General features: G+C 37.7%; 1 protein-coding gene across 1 annotated transcript in view; it reads left to right on the top strand.

The window, feature by feature from the left end:
• Positions 1-10,153, top strand: part of ror1 (receptor tyrosine kinase-like orphan receptor 1) — a 151,731-nt gene that overhangs the window by 116,205 nt on the left and 25,373 nt on the right. The window lies entirely within an intron of this gene.

Raw genomic sequence — 10,153 nt, 5'->3', positions numbered from 1 at the left:
AAACAATAACTGTTGTTGTGTTGCACAAATTGTTGAACGCAAAAAAAGCTACACTGGAAAAAAAAAAAAAAGCCAAAGAAAGCACTATTACATATGTAGTACATAACATGAGAAGATAATTCATTACATCATTTATAAAGTGAAAGTTCATCCTGTAGACTCCATCACCTTGCAGGGAGTACAAAAGTTGAAAAGGAATAACAGTTTTTATTTCATTGTATTGTTTATTTATAAAAGAGCAAGTGTCAAGTACCAGACAACATTTCAGTCCAGGGTCATTTTCAGTCCTCAGAAGGGACTTTATTAACATAAAAATAAAAACAACACAAACTTTCCTGTGAAATCTCAAGCATTGGGTAAAATTGCAAGTCAGCCCAAAATTAGAAAAGATGGTTAATTTTGCAACTTCCAGGAGGGACAGATTAGATAAACTGATTGATAATTTTTATACCCTGCATATCCTCAATCAGTCAGACCTCTATTACTCATTTACAACTGGTTGAAAATACTGCAGCCTGATTTTTAATCAGTACAAGCAAAAAATAGCACATTACTCCAGTTTTGGCCTCCCTGCACTGGCTCCCTGTTCACTTTCGAATTCATTTTAAAACCCTGCATGTTTTTAAATCTCTGAACAGTTCTGTCCCCTCTTATCTCACTTATATCAGCCATATGCAGCGCTCTTTGAGGTCTGCAGACCAGATGCTTTTATTGATTCCATGCGCTTGTTTTAAGCTCAGAAGTGACAGAACCTTCTCTGTTGAAGGTCCAAGACTGTGGAATGACTTACCACTGCATGTCAGGCAGGCTCCCTCTCTCACTGTTTTTAAGTCTCATTTAAAAACACACTTTTATTCCCTGGCTTTTGACACTATGTGAGCTGAGTTTAACTTGTCTGTATTCTGTAATGTTAACCATGTAGTTCTTATCTTTATCTATTTGGATCTATGTATTTGATCCTGTGTCCTTTGCTTGTTTTTTTTTTTTTTTTTTTTCTGTACAGCTTTGGTTGGCATTGTTGCTGTTTTAAGTGCTTTATAAATAAAGTGGTATGGTACGATAAAACAAGGTCGGAGCAAGAGTCATGTTGCTTATACACTGACTGGACACGATGACAACATTTAACACTGTTATTCTTATAACGTTAGATAAATCTTGAAACATTGCTTCCATTGTTTAAGATATTAACAAAAAACATGCAGCATTAATCTAAGTTTACAACAATAGTGGGACTTTTATTTGCCTTCCTGGTTATTAGATTAGTGTAATTAGAGAATTACCTAAACTCTTCCAATGATTGTTCTCTGAACTGTGCAGCTTAACCAAATGACCCACAACTGTCTCTGTGGTTCCTTTTTATAACTTGAAACAGTCGCCCAATTAGCTGCCAGCTGTTAGAATATGCAACAAAACCAACTGCACACTCTGAGCATGAAGAAGGTCTTCAGGGGGGCAAACAAAACCAGAAGCTACAAAATGTTTGGAGAAAATGAGATTTCTGACCATAGCACTGCTGCCTGAATGAAAATTTAATTTGAGTTTGGCAGGTTTATTTTGCTTTGTTTTAACTTCTTTTATTGGATAAAACTTTCCAAACGCTCTGTGCTCATTTGATTCTCCAAGGATCAAAGGACTCGGCCTGGATGGGTTTTTTCCCCGGTGACATTAAGGCGAGTCTTGCTGCCACGCAGTTGCATGCAGCGTTCTGCGAGTTGAAACTGCTGGCATCGAGTTCGTATCACACACTCACTGAAGACTTGTTAAAAACCCACAGGGCATTTTTGATGTTGCTATCAACTGCATGCAAAACTCTCCATATTGCTTCATGAAGCATTTCAACTATAAATGTTTTTTTTTTTTAGTTATATTTCTAAGTTTAAAAAAAAAAGGCAGGTGCATCAAAATTCAGCTTTGACACATTTCCACCACTGCAATTACCGTAATATGAATAAAATAACATTTCCTGGGGTGTTTTTTTCTCCTGTTGACCCTTCAACCAGTCGAGCAGCGAGCTTTTAAGTCATTACAGTCATTACAGTCTTCATTTAAATGGACAGGGGGCCTGTTTAGACAGTGGCCGATTGTCGCCCCTGCTCATCGTTACTGTCACACTCGACTTATTAGCTGCAAAGTCAAGATGGCAGCCGTCACACAGACAAGGTCAGCTAATGATGACAACCGATGACCTGTGCCTTCTGACCTCATACTGCAGCTGTTCAAGCATCAAAACTTCGGCTTCTTGACGTTTTCAGAAACACATCTGGTGCAGAAGCTTGTTCAGTTTTAATCATCTCTGCATGACTTTTTTTGTGTGTGTGAATTCTGATTTTAGCCTTTTTTTATATCAAAACAATCAGCTCATTCAGGAGATGGGTGCTATGATTATTCTTTGTACCCTTTTTAACTTTTCAATTTGCATTCCTTTATTCAAAACTACTTCCCTTAAGTCTAGTCTAGTCCGGGATTATTGAGCATGCATCAGGATACTTCCCTTAAGAACTGCAGTGGGATCTTAATTCCTTCCAAAACACTTTTCACTTTGAAACAGCTTCAGGGTCCTTGCAATGTTTTTGTCTTCTTTAGCTTTTAGCTACAGCTGTGCCACTTTTAACGTTTAGCTACTTTTAGATACTTTTACAACTTCTAGTGTTTTAATTCCTTTAACTAGCTCTAGGATACTTTTAGGTATTCGCTAACTTATTGCTACTTTTAACTTTTGTGTTTTCCTTCATTTAGCTTTTTTGTTCATTTTTTGTCAATTTAAGCTTTTAGTTGGTGATCTGCTACTTGTAGCTTTTAACTAGCCTTTTGATACTTTTGGTTTTGAATTTTGGCTATGAGACCAAATCAAAAATTTTAAAAAAGTATGTATACTTTGCTCCTTTACCTTTTTCACAAGTCAGTTTTTTTATTTTTATTTTGCACAACATTTAAATAATCTAAGTACAAAAAAATAAAAATACTTTATTTAGGAAAGAGTTCAGGTTCAGGTACAGGGCAGATAAGTAGATACGGACGGTATGTCGCCTGTCAGATTTTTCTGTCTCCCTGTTTCTAATTGTTCCAGGATTTGAAAAGGTCAAACTTTAAAGAATTTAAAGGCAAAACATTCCACAGAAGTCAAGTTCTAAATGGAGGAAATTGTTTAACATTCTGGAAATTTTATTGAATTTATTTTGTGTCACAATCTTGCCCAAGTTTCACTGCAATAATCAAATCACACCTGGAAGAAAAAAAGTTGAATTCAATCAAAGATATTTTTTAAAATTTAGAAAATCAGTAAAGTTTATATGAGTCAGATGAGTTGAAATCAACTGGTGATAAAACTGGTGAGTGCAGACATGAGGACAAACAGAAGTGGTTCACATGTTACTCGTGCAAATGACATTGTCTGATTCTGTACTGTACAATTTTGCTAACTGGCTTTTAATCCAGAAAAACGCTTAAACTCACCAAAGCAAAATCAAATACTAAAGATTTTCTTGGGTGAGCCATAGAGAACAGTCCTGTTGCTTGAGTTTAGAACATGCTCAAACAATTTGTGAAACAAATTTTATCTGAAAATAGTCACAAAGTTGCCATGGGCATCTCCAACTCATCTTGAACCGTTCTCAGTTTTGTCACAGACGTCTTCCATTAGTCTCAAGAGCCTTGAAGTTTTATTTTGACATCTGCACAGGAGTTCTCTGACAGAAAGCATCAAAGGCCTTGAATGCCAGGTCTAAAATCCAGGATAACCAATTAATATTACAAATTTGATGCTGCCACACCAATCTTCATTTCTAATGCCCTGTAGGTTAAATCATAAACTTTGAGTTGTCTCCCAAGGTTGGTACACTAAAAGTCAAATATTGGCCATGGTTTTCAAAAATGTACTGCTCAGAATGTGGTCGCATGACTTCCTAGTTGCTTGCTTGCAAACATCTTTAAAATATAGGGATGTGTAATATGGCATAAAATTCATATCACAATATGCACTGTGAAGGGTGGCGATAACAATATACATCACAATATCTAAAAAAGTTCAATCTGGTCCTCTGGACATTAAAAAAAAAACAAAAAAAACAAAGTCAAAACAACAAAAAATGTAGAAATGTTTCATCTCTCATCTGAAGGACTTCCTCAGTCTGAGGTGCTGTTTTCAGCTCAGTCTCTTAAATAGCACCTTCTCAGAGTGGATCAACCAGTTTGCTGCTGACAACCAAAACCAGCTGATCACATGCTCAAGAAGGACCATCAGCCTAACAATGGATCATTAGCACACTGATGGCTGTTTACTATTCACAGAGGGCTGAGTGATACTAGCAATATCACTGCAGTTATCCGGTAGAATACAGATCTCTATCGTAGGCTAAATGTCTATCGTTTCTACCGTGTACCGTATATAACACGCATTCCTATTAAAATATCAGAGACTGAGACTGCAGTGAATTGTGTCGTTTATTTTTCTGTCTCGAACAGTTGCAGCTCATTGAGATAAGGTAGTTTGTATTGAATACAATAGTCCCTCGCTACTTTGCGGCTCTTTTATCGCAGACTCTTTCGCGATTTTTCAAAATGAGATTGGATATGACACACAATTGGCTGATTTATGAATGAGCCGCGCAATCGGCATGGAATTTTTACTTAAATTAAATTATTCAAAATTATTTAGCACCTGCTGCCCAGAGCTGCAGAAAAAAAGCTTCCTCCTGCAGTTTTGTGCATCCCATACAGCTGCAGGATAAACTTCCTGCTGCAGCTGAACAGTTGATCAGCTGTTCAGAGTGCAGAGAGGAGAAGTGGGCGTGGCCAAGTGCGCTTGCAGGTGGCACAGAGCAGAGGAGGCAGGGAGCTGAAATCATGACATCCTGTGCTCCTTTAGAGCGTTTAGAGTTTAGAAACATTGTTTAGAATATTGCAAGAGTATGAGAAGGGTTTAGCATGCCTTATTTATTATTATTTTTTTAAATAATAAAATAAACTACTACTTACTACTTCCTACTTGACGGTTTTTCACTTCAGGGTACGGATCCCCTGCGATAAACGAGGGACTGCTGTACATGAACATTATTTTAGTTGGTAAGAAAACTACAAAAAAGTGACTTATCTTGTATTACAGGGTATAAACTAAATTTTTATCAAAGAAAATGACTTTTTTACGTCGTTGGAGTTGCTTCATCCTTCTTGACCTACTGAAAAGTGTGTAAAAGCAGAAAGCAGGTGGCTTCGATCTGAATGTTCTAATGGACCTTTTTTTTTTTTCAAATTTACAGTTTTGTAATTGAATTAAATTCAGCTTTGATTCAGCTTGTATCAGTAACTTTGATTTGTTGCTCATCTTTAACTTTATCTGCCCTCCCTCGCTTTATGAAAAATATTTTTAGAGCCAAAAAAACAAGAGTTTTGGTTAAATAAAATAAAATAAGGTCTTGCCAGCCCTCCCAATTTTTCTCATTTATTTTTTGTCTTTGTACTGCCATACTTTCTTCACCCATAGAAAAGACTATGATGGAAACTGGGGGTTGGTGGGGTGCAGTGAGTGAAAGAAAAACAGTGTTAGCAGAGCAGGAGCATGGCACCATTAATACTCAAGGCTGCGTGTTTTTCTTTGATTCTCAGGTCCTGCGGGGTCGGCAGCACTCAGGTGTGATTAGTCGTGTGAGCTGACAGGTTTAGGCATAAGCTCGGATCAGAGGCAGCTAATAACTCCCACTGAGTGGGTTTGACGCCATACAATCTTTTTTATCTTTTTCTCCATTTTATTTCAGGATTGCTTTCATTAGTTAGCTGCATCTGAACCATTTTAGACAGGAACATAAGAATAAACTGTTGTCTGAAAGAATTTGTTTTAAAATGTGATTATAACTCAGCATTGAGACGTTACACTCGTCCTGGGAGTTAAGATGTTATGTGTGGCCTGCAGGCTACAAAACGTCATCTGGAGTTGACATTTTGCATCATCGAAATTGTTAAAACAGCTGTAGAATGTTTAAAGGGGGAAAAAAAATGTTGCTTGAGTAGCCAAAGCTGCAAAACATTAACACCCAACCCTGCTTTTTACATCGACTTCTTTTTCTTCTACGCAAGATGTCAGTGTTATTCATCTGCAATCAGCAGCAAACAGTGCAACTGGTGCATGTGCACAAAGATGTCCTTTACCTCTCAAAACATCAGATGTATCAATTATAAAATGGCTGTGGAAATGGCATGCACAAAGAGTTTCAGAAAATACATTTCAGTTCATTTCAGCCAAGTCATGACAGAAGTCATGGCAAGGCACTGAACAGAAACATTTACATACATTCATTCAACCTTTATTTATACAGGTTAGTCTCATTGAGCCTCGAGGACTCATTTACAAGAGAGACCTGTTTTAACAAAGAATGATGACAATAAACAATCATAAAAAAACATAAAAATTTTAAAATAAATGGAAGAAAATTAAAAAAATAAACGACTACATATAAAAGCATGTAAAATAATAACAAGAACATGTCTGAACATACAAATTAGGTTAATAACATAATTTATCTGAGGAGCAGACTGCTTTGAGTTTAACTTTATCACAGATTATCATCTTGTGCAAGCATGAAGGCGACAGTGGGAAGGAAAAACTCCCTCATGAGGAAGAAACCTTTAGCAGAACCAGGCTCAGGACAAGTGGCCATCTGCTTCGACCGGCTGGGTTTGAGAGGACAGGAAGGAGGAACAGATACACAATGGCAGGTCGAGAATCACATGTTAAGATAGAAACAGCATGAAATGAAAACTATTCAATTTTAACAGATCATTTTAAGAAATGAAGTCAATTTGTCCTCCAGTAGTCTAAGCCTATAGCAGCATAACAAGCCAGCCCTAATTATAGAATTTATCAAAAAGAAAAAACTTAAGCCCAGTCTTAAAACTGGACAATGTGTCAGCCTCACGGACAGAAACTGGAAGTTGGTTCCACAAGAGAGGAGCCTGATAACTGGAAGATCTTCCTCCCATTCTGCTTTTGGAAACTCTAGGAACCGTAAGTAAACCTGCAGTCTGAGAGTGAAGTGCTCTATTGGGAAAATATGGAACAATAAGATCTGTAATACAAGATGGAGCTAGGTTGATGAGAGCTTTGTAGGTTAGAAGTAAGATTTTGGATTCAATTTTGGATTTGACAGGGAGCCAATGCAGAGAAGCTAAAACTGGAGAGATATGATCTCTCCTACTAACTCCAGTTAAGACTCTGGCAGCAGCATTTTGGATTAACTGAATTTCACAATAGTATTAGCCTTATTAGACAGTTATTATTATTATCATCATCATTGCTGTTGTTGTACTGCAAATGGCACACAGTTAAGAGTTTGTGTTTAGTGACCAAGAAGGTTTGCTGGCTCAAGATGAAAACCAGCTCATCGGTTGCTTTAGGTTTCTGAGGGTATTCTTTTTAGAAATGTGCTAGAAGCTGCAGCCGTGGTTGGAGTGCAACACAACATGGAGTACAATTCACAGCAAGAGATGTTAATGTTGGAGTCATAACCTGCTCACACAAACTTATCATTAGACAATAAATTTGGTTTTAAATGTAATGATTGTGTAGGTCTGAATTTTTCTAATTTTCTTTCTGTTGATCCCTGCAGGTTTGAGTTAGTTGTTTTATAATAGCAAAAATGTTGCCTTGCAGGAGATGGAAGTTCTTAATCTGACAGCAGCCATAAATAGACTTTAAAAGCTCCTGGAGTCTGTCTGTGTTTATAATAAAGGGGTTTTCTCCCTGTTTGAAAAGATTATTGCTGCTACACCCTGGCTGTCAAGGCTGTTTCAATTTCTCAAAACTTTCACCACCACTTTTCTCTCAGCAAAGGCAGGAAAAAAAGGCAGTTACAAAAATAACTGCTTTTGTTTCCTCTTTCATGTGTGCGTCTTCTCCGACTTTAGTCCACCCTGATCTGAAGAATAAAAACCCAGCGGGTTTAACAAGGAGCAGATCCTCCCTGGTCTGTTTTTACTGGATTCTTTTTGTTTCGGCTTCTTGCTCGTCTTTGTTCTTCTTTGCAATTGCTTCAATCCTTTCTTTTCTTACGATATGGTTGGATGGCAGTCACTCTGATGTTCTTTTCATTACTCCTTGAAACACAAACTTCGTTGAATAATGCCACATGTAAACTGAAACATTCCCTTCCCTTTTTCATTATTCATAGGCTTATATGTTTATAAAGAATTGGATGCCAGTTCTTATTAGATAAATAGGTGTTTTCAAAGCTTTTTATTTATGTGTTTTTGTTCATGTACAACATGCTCAACAGCCTGATTCAAAGAGAATACTACTGTATAAATGACTTTATCATCAGCTTATAGACGAATTTTGGCCGGATTTACCTCTAATCCTAATTCATTTATGAAAATATAAAATATGGGGCTAGAATGGATCCTAGGGGATCACATAGGATTAACTTATGAGGGACTTGTATAGTTTTCAGGGGTACTACACTACCGTATTTTTTGGACTATAAGGATTATAAGGCGCATTAAGCGAAACAAAACAGTCAGATAAGTCAAATTTTATTCAACTCATTCACAATAACCACATAAAATCTGTTCAAGGTCAGTAAGCATAACCAAAAGTAATACATAAGGAGCACTGGATTATAAGGCTCACTGTCGATTTTTGAGAAAATTAAAGGATTTTCAGTCCACATTATAGTCCAAAAAATGCGGTAATTTATTTTAGACTATTTTTGACTAAACCAGTTCAGACTTGTTTCACTAAATCCTATGTTAGAATTTAAAAAGCTCATGTCTAGTTCATGTGGATATATCTGCAAATAAAGCTCCACAGTTTATTAAACTAATAATAATGTTTGATATTCAGTACGAACGCACTGGTTTTGTAAATTTGTGTAATGCTGCTTTTATTTACCTTTCTGTAATTTGCAGTTAAATTGTCAGTTGAGATGTTGTTTGAGTGTAACTTGACAACTCGGAGCGATCATGCCAATCAGGTGCGGTACAGCATAAACACATTTTGGTGTGGCTTCTTCCTCGTTGTGTGTGTGAGGTGTGGGAGTGGGCTCAGCTCTTCTACAGGAAAACAGCAGCCTCTTTGCAGATGGCGCTGTAATTAGCCAGCTGTCATCACACTGTATTAAACTGACCTAGGAGCAGATGTGCATGGCTCACTGACGATCCAATTATTCTGCCAAAGAATCAAAAAACTTGAAAAGCCGAGCAGCAATTTGACAGAATCGTAGCACGTTTTTCATTATACTCAGTGTCTGAGTTGATTGATAAATTGCTTTTAAGGAAGTCGTTTCAAAAATGTGTAATGATTTTAAGATGCCATACTGAGTTGATCTTGCTTAAACTTGCTTAAACTCAAACTTGCCTCAGGACATTTCAATTATGTGTGCAGTATTCAGAAAAAGTACCGATGCTCATTTCCCTTTATGCTTTTCTCGGTTTTGCCTATACAGGATTTGTTCTGATTGGCCTGTATCTTCAGTGTCTGCAGTTACCTTTTGGTTAAACCTTAATCAGACCATAAACAAGGCTTTTGTGAGTAGTTATAAATTATAAAGAGATGAGGAGATGCTATAAATGGTTCCGTCAGGCAAATTTCAGAACATCCTCCATAATTAACCATAATCAGGTGTAGCTCTGAGCTGTGTGATCTCGCTCAAGATCTAGAGCTTCAGACAAAATCTCCAAAAATTCTGATGTTCCACCTGCGGGCAGCTCAGTTGGTAGAGCTGTTGCCTGTCAGCAAGAAGGACGCCGAATCAAATCCCGGCCGAGCATCTTTCTGGGTGGAGTTTGCATGTTCTCTCCGTGCATGCGTGAGTTTTCTCTGGGTACTCTGGTTTCCTTCCACAGACCAAAAACATGCATGTTAGGCTGATTGGTAGTAACTCTAAATTGTCCATAAGGGAAAGTGTGAATTGTTTGTCTCGTTTGTCTCGATGTGTCCCTGTGATGGACTGGAGACCTGTTCAGGGTGTACGCTGCTTCTTGCACAGTGATAGCTGGATATGGGCACCAGTGACCCTGCAATCCAAAAAAGGAAGAAGCGGGTAAAGATAATGGATGGCTGGATGGCTGGCTGGCTGGCTGGCTGGATGGCTGGATGGCTGGCTGGCTGGCTGGCTGGCTGGATGGATGGATGGATGGATGGATGGATGGATGGATGGATGGATGG

Source organism: Nematolebias whitei, chromosome 3, assembly GCF_014905685.2.
Source record: "Nematolebias whitei isolate Nwh7 chromosome 3, NemWhi1, whole genome shotgun sequence".
Taxonomy (NCBI): domain Eukaryota; kingdom Metazoa; phylum Chordata; class Actinopteri; order Cyprinodontiformes; family Rivulidae; genus Nematolebias; species Nematolebias whitei.
The sequence above is the reverse complement of the archived record's forward strand: the minus strand, read 5'-3'. Positions and strand labels throughout refer to the sequence as shown.